This window comes from Pogona vitticeps, chromosome 2, assembly GCF_051106095.1.
Source record: "Pogona vitticeps strain Pit_001003342236 chromosome 2, PviZW2.1, whole genome shotgun sequence".
Lineage (NCBI taxonomy): Eukaryota > Metazoa > Chordata > Lepidosauria > Squamata > Agamidae > Pogona > Pogona vitticeps.
This window is the reverse complement of record NC_135784.1, coordinates 298,618,909-298,631,485: the sequence shown is the minus strand read 5'-3', so window position 1 is coordinate 298,631,485 and position 12,577 is coordinate 298,618,909. Positions and strand designations below refer to the sequence as shown.

General features: G+C 38.5%; 1 protein-coding gene across 38 annotated transcripts in view; it reads right to left on the bottom strand.

Annotated features, from left to right (window-relative positions):
• Positions 1-12,577, bottom strand: part of TCF4 (transcription factor 4) — a 414,402-nt gene that overhangs the window by 188,911 nt on the left and 212,914 nt on the right. The window lies entirely within an intron of this gene.

Below are 12,577 nucleotides of genomic sequence, written 5' to 3'. Positions count from 1 at the left end.
GTGTAAACTTACCCCCTCCAGCGATGTTTTCGCTCCGGCGGCCATTTTGGAGCCGCCGATCAGCTGATCGGCGGCTCCAAAATGGCCGCCGGATGACCCGAAATGGCCCCTATCAGCGTTTTTGCGCCCTCCCCTTGCTTAGGGAGGTCGCGAAAACGCTGCGGGGGGGCATTTCGGGCCATCCGCGGCCATTTTAATGGCCGCGGATGGCCCGAAATGCCCTCCCCGCAGCGTTTTCGCGACCTCCCTAAGCAAGGGGAGGGCGCGAAAACGCTGATAGGGGCCATTTCGGGTCATGCGGCGGCCATTTTGGAGCCGCCGATTAGCTGTTCGGCGGCTCCAAAATGGCCGCCGGAGCCCCAATCGTCGCAAAGCGAGTGCGGCGATTGGGGCTGATCCGTATAGCGATCCCCAAAAAGGGATCGCTATACGGATTTTTCGTTAAACGGTGCACTCGTTAAGCGAGGCACCACTGTACTGTCAAGTTGAACTTGCTTATGGTGACCCCAATAGGGCTTTCAAGGTAAGTGAAGCAATTTAAGGAGTGGTTTTACCAGTTCCACTGCCCCAGTGAGTTGCCATGGCCAAGTGGGGATTTGAACCTTAGTCTCCAGAGTCCTAGACCAGCACTCTATCCACTACAACACTTGTACCCAACACTTGTACTACAACACATCTTACCAGCTAATTTTCCATTATATGGTAATTTTGCAGAAAGAAAGAAAGAAAGAAAGAAAGAAAGAAAGAAAGAAAGAAAGAAAGAAAGAAAGAAAGAAAGAAATCAATTCTACAAGTTTATTTATTATAATTTAAAATAAATAAGTAGACAGTAGAATCAAATCCAGCCTGCAATGAGGCAAACAGCTGTTGATGCACAGTCACATTGTGAACTCCACAATTCTGCCATTATCCTCTCTTTTCAAATTTCATGTTCTACTCAGGATGCCTCAAAGAGAATTGCAGGTTAAGCTACTGAACAACTGGCAAATGTAGCTCAGCAGGGGTGCATGCTATTCTTGGACACTGGAAGCAGCTGTGTTTATTTTCAGTGACCAGGATATTACTAAGGTAGTGCTTCTTTTTGATTCAGAGGGTCACATTATTTCCAGAATACCCATCTTCCGTTTAGCATTCAATTTCACTGTTAGATATCTCCAGCAATGACAAAGGAAACAAGACAGTGTTGGACGTGCATTCAGGTGAACAGGCTCACATCAGCTAACCTTAATTATATAGAAAAACTACACTAATTTTTCTCAATTCAGTGAGTGTCAGGCTGATTAATATTTCTCAAATCAAGATATATAAGCTGGATCATGAGCTTACTTAGTACTTGCTTACTTAGAAACAAATCTCACTGAGTTCAGAATGGCTTATACATCCAAGTTGTATTTGTATGGGACCATTATCTAAATCAATCTGAATCTGAACTTTTGTGTAGTTACTATCTATTTTCTAGAGTTAGTAATATCCAGAGAGAGAGAAAAAAACTGGAATAGGGCATTTATAAATTACTAGCTTTACCACATTTCAGGCATTAATCAGGAAACAGGAGAAATAAACATTAAACTAGCATACTTATGCAGGAATGTGGCCTGTTCAATGTCAACTACAGCTGTATGCTATAAAAATAAAGCCTTTTCAAGTCCAAAATTTGCACAATAATACTGAGCCTTTCACACAAATAAAATCAATATCATGAAATGCACCACTGAAACTAGGAAAACAAAACAGTCATAGTATTCCAACAGGAGTTGGTCTATGAACCTAGAGACATCCACAACTCAAAATGGCCAAAGGAACTTGAGAGTAATGGAATACAACTCTCCATGCTTTAGCCTTTCAACAAGTTATGTTCAGCTTGTTCTATTTATATGTTATGATTTTGATCTATTAAAAATTTGGGATATCTTAGGCATCTTAGCTGCCTTGGTAAGTATATAAATCAAAAATATTTTCAAACTATTTGGAGTGTAGTATTAAACTGCATAGGTTAATCCAATTAACCAAAAATTTAAATAAAGCAGATTATACGTTTAGCTTCACATGAAGGCACTCAAAAGCAGCTGTCATCAGCAGTGATCAAAATGCTTTCAAATGTTTATCTATGTTTTTGCGCAATCATAATTTATAATCTGAATCTACAAACTGAATTAACCACTATGTATCTAAAACATGACAATTTGTATTACATTGCATGGTGTATTGTCCCGAGTATGAATAAAATAGTCCTTAACAACATTAATAATGCCTCAAAAGAGCCTCGTGGCGCAGTGGTTAAAACGCTGTACTGCAGCTAAAACTGTGCTCATGACCTGGGGTTCAAATCCCAGGTAGCCGGCTCAAGGTTGACTCAGCCTTCCATCCTTCCGAGGTCGGTAAAATGAGTACCCAGCTTGCTGGGGGGGGCAATGTGTAGCCTGTATAATTAAATTGTAAACCGCCCGGAGAGTGCTTGTAGCACTATGGGGCGGTATATAAGTCCAAAAAAAAAAAAAGTATACTGAAGTAGTTTTTGAGAAATACACATGCAACTTATAATCAGACTGTCCTGCTATATACACAACCTTGCCCGATACTGAAAAGTTTTTGTGACATTGCCAAAAACATTATGTGTACCTTTTATGATAATTGTTAACACTGTGAAAATGATGGTGTTACGATATTGCAGTAGGTATAACTTCACATTTCATGTCACATTTGTATCTCTCTCTCTCTCCTGTATACTCCCCCCAGCAGGACACAAAACAATTTACAACAGATAAACACTATAAATCTATTATATTATTAATCTATAATATGCTTCTGGTTGCCTACCATACACTCATCAGAGATGCAGCCAGCCTAATGTTGCTTGGAAGTGAATTCCTTAAACTGAGAAACTGTTATATAAAAACCTGTTTCATGTACCCACCAACCTAGCTTCTCAGAGTGGTGAGAAAAGCAACAGAGCCTCTGTTGAAGATTTCAAACTTTGCACAGGAAATACCTTTTGAGTACTGAGGCAGTGGTAATCTTCTATTACAATAAATGTATTTGTGTATTGTGATTTAATCTACGTGTATACTGCCTTGGGCCATTAATTATGAAATGGGGTGCCATTAAAAATCACACACACACACACACACACACGCACACACACATATGTGGAAATGACTAACGAACAGGTCTATATCTATACTTATATGCTATCAGATTATGTACAATCTATACCTATATCTATGTCTACATCTACTGTATAGCTATATCTATGGCTATGGCTATCTATCCATATATGCTATCAGACTGTGTACAAAGTATGAATATGTGGCACAGGCAATATTTGTTTGTTTGTTTGTTTGTTTGTTTACAGTATTTATTTATTTGATTTATACCCCACCTATCTGGACTACTCGTCCACTCTAGGCGGCTAATATACTCCAAATGCCTGAAACACTAAATTGTAATCCCTGAAAGTTTATTCTGAAATAAATTTGTTACTTCTAAATTGGCACAATTTGCAGCAGTGACAGAGATAATAGCAGAAGTAGGAACTCCACACACACTTTCCATCTTTTGTGAGCTCCTGAACAGCAAAATCATAAAAAGCTCTGGACTTTTATGAATAGCTGAAGCAACACCTTGGAAAAGTATTCTTTTCAGTTGACTTTGGAATGGTTGCACATCCTTAGTCCCTATATTACTGGAGCTGCTTTCCAAATAGAGTGAGTGGGATGAAGGAGCTGATGGCGTTGCAGGGTTAGAACTCCAGGACATGTGACAGCTGAAGTAAGGGGTATCTGTAGCACACCAGCCTGAATAGGCTCCTCCTCTCCTGTTCAGATTGTACTGCAAACCTATTGTTTGTGATTGAATTTCCCAAAAGCTGCTATTAGAAGGTGGAGAAATGAATAGGATTTGGGCCATTTTAACATTCTCCAGAGAAGTTAAGGCTTTCCTTCTCCACTTGTTTGACATCAGCACCCTGGCATTAACAGAAATATTAGGGAGTAAGTCTTAAATACTTCCTTCAAAGTCTTCCTAAGTGAAATATCTTCCTAACCTCCTTGCTAATGATTTTAAGAAAAGTGAGGAGATCTGATAGTAAACTTGCTGCATAAATGGTGATCTGGCCATCAGTTTAAATGGTTATCCAGGGCACCTATCTTTTATTGGTCAGCAAAATAAAAATATTTATGCAGTGCCCAGAAAATCTGAAACATGTGCAATCAAAATGGCCTAACTTTATTGGATCAACATGATGCAACCCTGAGTTACTATGTCAGAACTATGTCCAAGGTCTTCCTAGTACAAATATCAAAACACGTGGTATTTGATACTACCAAGGCAAATATCAAAACACATATCAAATATCAAATGGCAAATATCCAAACATTTACTTGCCACCAAGGGGAACTGACTATCAAATGGATACAGTAATGGGTGTATCCCTTATCACCAGTAGTTTTATTTTTAAGCAGCCAGTGATGCAGAGGGGGTACATCTCTGAGTAGGACCTAACTGTGAACATCACTGTTGCACTCACTACTTATTTCCTGGGTCAGCTGCAATGGCTAGTAAATATATTTACTTAAAATATATTCTGTTCTGTAACAATGAGTTAGGGGAGATCAAAGAGATTTAAGAAAAATGAATTCCTCTTTGAATTTCTTCATTTCATTTGATTTAATGCCAACCTTTTATGTGTATTTATGCGCAGAGAGCAGGAAGGAGATTTAATAACAGGTGGAGATAACTTGTCATGAGAGCAAGAAGAAATCTATTTGACTAATCAAAAAACATACTTTGTGATTTGTGATAGAAGACTAAGATGAACTATTGCATCTCAGGAGATTTGCAATATGATCTTCACAAAAGATAGCTTGCCAATTTAATCGAGGTAGTAGTTATTTAATTTTTTATAGATAGGTATAGCTTTCAATAAAACCACATATGCCTATAATACTGCAATGGCAGATGTGTCTCGATTATTAGAGGTGAGCTCTAGGGAATATATACAATAGATCTTGAAATCTGTAAGCAGCTGTTTGGAAAAGGAGTGAAACATTGTAACACACAGACACACATGTTCCTTAAGTGTAGTAATGTTTTGTTATTTTACAGCAGGTGTATTACACAGATGAAATTTAATAACTTATTGTATACAATACCAATAAAACAGAAAAGATTCCATGACCTGATGTTCATGGAGACACACATACATAGGCATAGCACATGCGGTACACTATTTAATTTTAATAATACGTGGCACAAAAAGACATATTAATGAATACAGCAGACACTACTCAAAACCAACACTATGAGGACCTGTACTAGATAAAAAAGGGAAGGATACCGGTAAAAAGTGTCAATACATTCATCCTAATCTAATTCAGAAGTGTTATATAGTGGTTAAAGTGCCAGAAAAATACTGAACAACTCTAATGTTCATGTCTCTACATCATGGAACTTGCTATGGTATTTGTCTGGCACTTTAACCACAAAGTATATCTGGCAGATGGTTGTCTAAGTTTCTCTTGAATGCCTTCAGTATGGGAGACTTCACCATCTCCCAAGTCAATTGGTTCCATTGTTATCCTACTCTAACACTTTGATTTCTCCTGAAATTCAGCCAAAATCTGGCCTCCAGTAACTTGCACTCATTCTTACATGTCCTTCACTCTGGAAAAATTGAGAACAGATTCTGTCCTTCCACTGTACAACTTATCAAGTATTTGAAGAATACTATCGTATCTCCAGAACAGAGATCTGTTCAAGGAAATTGGAGATATTAAAGGAACCTTTTGTGCAAAGATAGACATGATAAAGGACAAAAATGGTAGGGACCTCACAGAAGCAGAAGACATCAAGAAGAGGTGGCAAGAATACACAGAGGAATTATACCAGAAAGATCTGGATGTCCCAGACAATCCAGATAGTGTGGTTGCTGACCTTGAGCCAGACATCCTGGAGAGCGAAGTCAAGGGGGCCTTAGAAAGCATGGCTAAGAATAAGGCCAGTGGAGGTGACGGCATTCCAGTGGAACTATTTAAAATCTTAAAAGATGACTCTGTTAAGGTGCTACACTCAATATGCCAGCAAGTTTGGAAAACTCAGCAACGGTCAGAGGATTGGAAAATATCAGTCTACATCCCAATCCCAAAGAAGGGCAGTGCCAAAGAATGCTCCAACAACTGTACAATTGCACTTATTTCACACGCTAGCAAGATTATGCTGAAAATCCTACAAGGCAGGCTTCAGCACTACGTGGAGCGGGAAATCCCAGAAGTACAAGCTGGATTTCGAAGGGGCAGAGGAACTAGAGACCAAATTGCTAACATGTGCTGGATTAAGGAGAAAGCCAGTGAGTTCCAGAAAAAAAAAATCTGCTTCATTGACTACGCAAAAGCCTTTGTGTGGACCACAGCAAACTATGGCAAGTGTTTAAAGAAATGGGAGTGCCTGACCACCTTATCTGTCTACTGAGAAATCTATATGTGGGACAGGAAGCAACAATTAGAACTGGATATGGAACAACTGATTGGTTCAAAACTGGAAAAGGAGTACAACAAGGCTGCATATTGTCCCCCTGCTTATGAAACTTATATGCAGAATACATCATACAAAAGGCTTGGTTCAAAATTGGGAAAGGAGTACAACAAGGCTGTATATTGTCCCCTTGCTTATTTAACTTATATGCAGAATACATCATACAAAAGGCTGGACTCGAGGAATTCCAAGCCAGAATTAAGACTGTTAATATTTCTTCCGGTAACCTCAGATATGCAGATGATACCACTCTGATGACAGAAAGTGAGGAGGAATTAAAGAACCTCTTAATGAAGATGAAAGAGGAGAGCACAAAAATGGTCTGAAGCTCAACATAGAAAAAAAACTAATATCATGGCCACTGGTCCCATTACCTCTTGGCAAATAGAAGGGGAAGATACAGAGGCAGTGACAAATTTTACTTTCTTGGGCTCCATGATCACTGAAGATGGTGGCAGCAGCCACGAAATTAAAAGACCCCTGCTTCCTGGCAGGAAAGCAATGAAAAACCCAGACACCATCTTAAAAAGCAGAGACATCACCTTGCCGACAAAGGTCTGCATAGTCAAAGCTATGGTTTTTCCAGTAGCAATGTATGGAAGTGAGAGCTGGACCATAAAGAAGGCTGAATGCCAAAGAATTGATGCTTTTGAATTGTAGTGCTGGAGGAGACTCTTGAGAGACCCCTGGACTGCAAAGAGAACAAACCTAGCTATTTTGAAGGAAATCCACCCTGAGTGCTAACTGGAAGGACAGATCCTGAAGCTGAGGCGCCAATACTTTGGCCATCTCATGAGAAGAGAAGACTCCCTGGATAACACCCTGATGTTGGGGAAGTGTGAGGGCAAGAGGAGAAGGGGACAACAGAAGACAAGATGGTTGGACAGTGTCATCGAAGCTACCAACATGAATTTGACCCAACTCTGAGAGGCAGTAGAAGACAAGACGGCCTGGACTGCTCTGGTCCATGGGGACGTGACTTAACAACTAAACAACAACAACAATTGTATCTCCCCTCAGTCTTCTTTTCTCAAGGATAAACTTGCCCAGTTCTTTCAGTCTTCTAATACGGCTTGGTTTCCAGTTCCCTGATCTTCTTTGTTGCACTCCTCTGAACTCCAGTTTGCCCACATCTTTCTTAAAGTGCACTGTCCAGAACTGGACACACTACTCAAGACAAAGCCTAATTATACTGAATAAGAAGGAGACCAGTATTCCATGCGATTTGGAGACTATATACTACTGTTATTGCAGACTAAAATAACACCTTCCTTTTTTGCAGCTGCATCACACTGTTGGCTCACATTCAGCTCATGGTCCTTCTCACATATGATCACTAACATACACAGGTATGACTTTGTTGTTCATTATTTGACACAAAGTAGTAGTGTTCACAATTTGGTGATGTTACCTTTTTGGATTACAACTCCAAAGCTGAAATCCTTTTGTAAGTCAAAACAACAGTAGGCCCGTTGAATCAATGAAATATCTGGAGGAGTTGACTCAACAATTTCTCTACTGATTCAATGAGCAAGCAGCAATATGATGTGAGATGTAGCCTAACAAAATCTGGATGCCATTTGTTCTCTGTCCTTGCACCAATCCCTCCCAAACCAGAACCTGCCATAACAAACCAGTGACAAATTCAGATATTTCCAAAAGGAGGCCGAAGAACACTTCATTCTCAACATTATAGCACTTTGGCTATAAACCTATACTTATTTACCCTGGGGGTCAGCTTCAGGGTAATCTATGGGACTTCTGTTGGTATTTCCATGAGCATGTATATCCATCTGTAGTCATCTGTCCACCCTGTCCATACATTTCATTAAGAGAATATACTTCAAGTTCCTTTCAGTTATACAGATGGAACTAGTTCTTCATCAACATATTTCAAGTAACACATGAATATTTTCTGATAGTTGTTTCCTGCTGGAGTCCTAGTATTCCTCTCATTAAAGATAGGAATTTCCCAAGAAGCATTCTAGTTCTTTCTTCACCATTCCACAAGCTTTCCTTCTCTCTTTTCCCCCATCACTACCGATCTTTTCATCAACATTCACCACCAACGTTCCCTCTAAGCTGCATGTGTGTGCTTGTCCAGAGCTCTATTGGGTTCTGCATGGGCAGCTGGCAACTGGCTTGTTTATTTCCCCTTTCAGATGAAGTCCCACCCACTCCTGTGCAGACAGAGAGAGGCTCCCATGCAATGGGAGAGAAACGTAGAGGGAACATTGTTCACCACCAAGACTTATTACCAGAAACTGTGACTGGTGTCTTACTGCTGATCTTTGTAAGCTATTCTGGGAAAAATATGTTTGAAAGATTTATGCATCTCAGCGTGACACTCATCACTACTCTTCTAGTGTATCTCCTCATGGGTTGACTGTATCAACATGAGTTGATTGAATTGTGGATTGAGGTGGAGTGAATTGTTCCCCCCCCTCATGTACCATCCCAAGGAATATAGAAGACACTATGCTTTTTCCTTGTGTTTATTTATGGAAAAGACCTCTAAGCATGAAACATTTATATGCTTGCATGGGTCCTTGCAATCTACACCCCCTTCAAAGGAATGTAAGAAGATTTTTATTTTTTTGCTGAAAATACCTTGTAATGTTTGTTTGAGCACTCAGCAAATAAAAGGTCACCCTGTTTAGCTCTAACTGAAGTAATTTCCATTCTCCTTTCAGGTCCTTTTGATTGTCCCTTTATAAACAGCCTTTAATCCCACCTTGAATATTTTGCAATCACCTGAAGGTAGCAGAGATCCTCCCATTCTGCAAAAGAAACCCCCTTTCCTTTTTGATATTGTAGTATAATGAATTTTACCATAGTTTAATAGTAGGATGTTACAAGAAATATGTTGCTAGTTCCTCCATTCTTCAAGCATTCTTCCCTTAACACTTCAGTCTGTAGACAGGGCCATGAATTTCAAAATGGTTCAGAAACATGAAATATTTTAGGACCATGGTCCCTGTAAATTTGATTATAGCTGTTTAAGTGCTCTGATGAAAGTAAATATTTGAGTACTGTGCATTTGCTAGAAGAGATGTCTACAAATCGAAATTCATTAACTTTATTCATTAATTCATTAAGTGTAAACATACTATAAGTTACAAGTATGCCATTTGCAAAACTAATATCTACTATTTGATGCATCCTCTGTCTGAATCTTTGGACAAATACGTAAGGTGAATCAAAAGGTTTCTTAGAGCAGAGATAACCAATTTCCATATTCCAAAATGATGAGCCCAAAAGTGCTTGTACATATGGATGTCATGCAATTGCAGGCATTTTTCAATGGTACCAATTATCAGGATCCATTGCAATCTGATCTACTACTTGATTTGGACAAAGAAGATGTCTTAATCACCTTAATGGATTATTATGCCAGAAGAAGAATGAATCAACACTACTAATTATGTTAGATAATTCCCTTGGATCTTAGCAGCCTTCTGTATCACTAGCCATAGTGTCTGTCTAGGCTAGGTGGACTGTCTAGGATAGGAAATAGAGGCACTGTGTTACAGCGGTTTTGCTTCTGTCTCAATTGCCTTTTCTAGCAGGTGGACCTCTGAGGTTAGTGTCTGCCACATACACTTGTGCCATGGTGTTCTATATGGTTCTTTTTTACTCGTGCTATTCAACATCTACATCAAAAATCTCACCTAGAAATTCAAAGCAAAATGCAATTGATATGCTGGTGATGACATATAGCTCTGTTCTGCCTTTCTACTAGAAATTATTGATAAAATACTAGACACAATGAATTAGTGTCTGGGAGCAAAAAAAATGGATGAATGCCAAGAATCTCAAGTTTAGTATAGACTAAATGGCAATACTGTTGATGAATATTCTGATAGTCCAGGAAGATAATTTTCTTTTTTTTTTTTTGGGGGGGGGGAGGGTCCTTCCTAAACAGTGACAGCTTTGCTGCTGTTACCACACTATAGTTAAAAACAAACAAACAAACAAACCACAAATAATCTTTTTTATTTGTAAAGACTAATAAATGATATGTGGCATAAGCATTAATGGACAGCAACTGACTTCATATTTCATATAAGACTGGTTAGTTTTGAATGTGCCACAGGACTCTGGCTCTAGAAACATCTTACTGTAATGAGCTGAAGACAGAAATTCCATGTAGTCTAAATTACTGGTCCTACATTTCTGATCAGGACTCATTGAAACATTGAAAGTTCTTAGATGGCTTTATTAATTGCCAATCCTTTTTCAGGCACAAATCAAACTGCCAAGTGATGATCTTTAAGAACCTAATCTACTTGGGATAGGAATATCTGAAAGACCCCCTACACTAACATGAGCCAGCCTTTACATAGTGGTCAGCTTCTGAAGTCCTTACTTATGCACTTCCACCTTCAGAGGTTAAAATGGATGGTAATTCAAAATAGCATTTTCAAGTTGCAATGAGAAGTGAAGACACATCTGCTCTGGCAGGACTGCCTGTCACCCAATTGTATGTCCTGTAAGATCTCAATAAAGATCTCACAAATACAAATGAGTTTAGAAATATTTATTAAATTGATTTTTTCATTATGCTGCTATTTTCATTATACATATTTTTAATTTATTCACTTGTCTGTCTGTCTGTTTCATTTCATTTGTTTCCTGTCCATCTAGTGAATAGCCAGTACTCTGGATGGTGCACAACCAGTAAAAGAACTACCCACCGTCACCCTCAATTTGACAATTCTAAATCCAAAGCATTTATTGACTCCTATTGTTTTACTCTGTATGTTTCATCCCGAAAGTGAAAAGCAGCATATAAAGGCCTAAACAAACACGACATTTGCAATTATGTGATTATAATCATGGCCCAGATGGAGACTAGACATTAGTGGAGAACAGGTGTATTATGATACCTGAATGAAATCTCCATGTTCAGAGACAGAGTTCTCTATTTATTTTGATTGACAAACACATTTTTTAAATAGTTACAGCATCTCTTATTATTAATCAGTTTCTGGTGTTTTCAGGTTGTTTGTTGCAAGATATATTTTCTTCTTGCTATACTTTTGACCTTTCAAAAACACCTCACTAGATTCTAGTGGAAAGAAAATTCTAGACTAGATGGATCTTTAGTCTAATTCATCAGGGATTTCCTTGTGTTCTAAGAATATCTAGTATCTCTTATTTTATTTTTGTTTGAGATACTTGACCTTTCACTACATTTTGAGTAAAATGTGACAGGACCTTCAGAAATGAAGTAAATGATTTTCAGTTCTAGAACTTGATCTGTATGCTATTAGATGGGTGAACTTACATTATGATAACAACCTTCAAATCTGTTCTGGAAAAGAAAGCTTTAATTCATAGCTCTCTTCAATCTTATATATCTGTTGGAATAAGTAATTTATTTCAGTGACTATAGAGCAAGTTTGACCTTGTTACTTGGTTAAACAGCTTGTTTTCTATATTTCATGGTAGGTGATCACTATTCTTAGGTTATTGTTTTCACACCCTTGGTTCATTTCCAGGAATGTTTGAATTTGAGTTGCTTTCAAAAGTAAATCTACATTGTCAAAAAAATGCCCCAACACTTCCTTGGTACGAGGACAATAAGAACTAAATTTGTGCCCCAGAAAATATGTTTTTCTCCAAACATCTGTTTCAAGGACTAGGGCTCTGTCTGGCTGAACTTTTACTTGGGTATATTAAGTGACACTATAATTTCATTGTGAAAAATTACAGTTTGTGGCTATTATGGCTATTATACATATATTTCCCCAATATATAAATTAATTGCTTTTGATGTGAAAAAGATTATTTAGCTGAATGTTTTTAGAACAAGAACCAGTGTCTCAGGCAATCAGAAATGGCACAACCATGACTGCCTAAAAAGTTAAAGCGACTGGAGGCAGAGAGTAAACAAAACAGAGATGGATGAACATTAGATGTGAATATGTCTGGAAAAACAAAGATCTAGTGGATGATAAAAGGACATGACCCCTTCACAGATTGCTGCCTTGTCCTGGCGAAGGGGATTGAGTAATTCAGAGAAGCTATGGGCTATGCCGTGCAG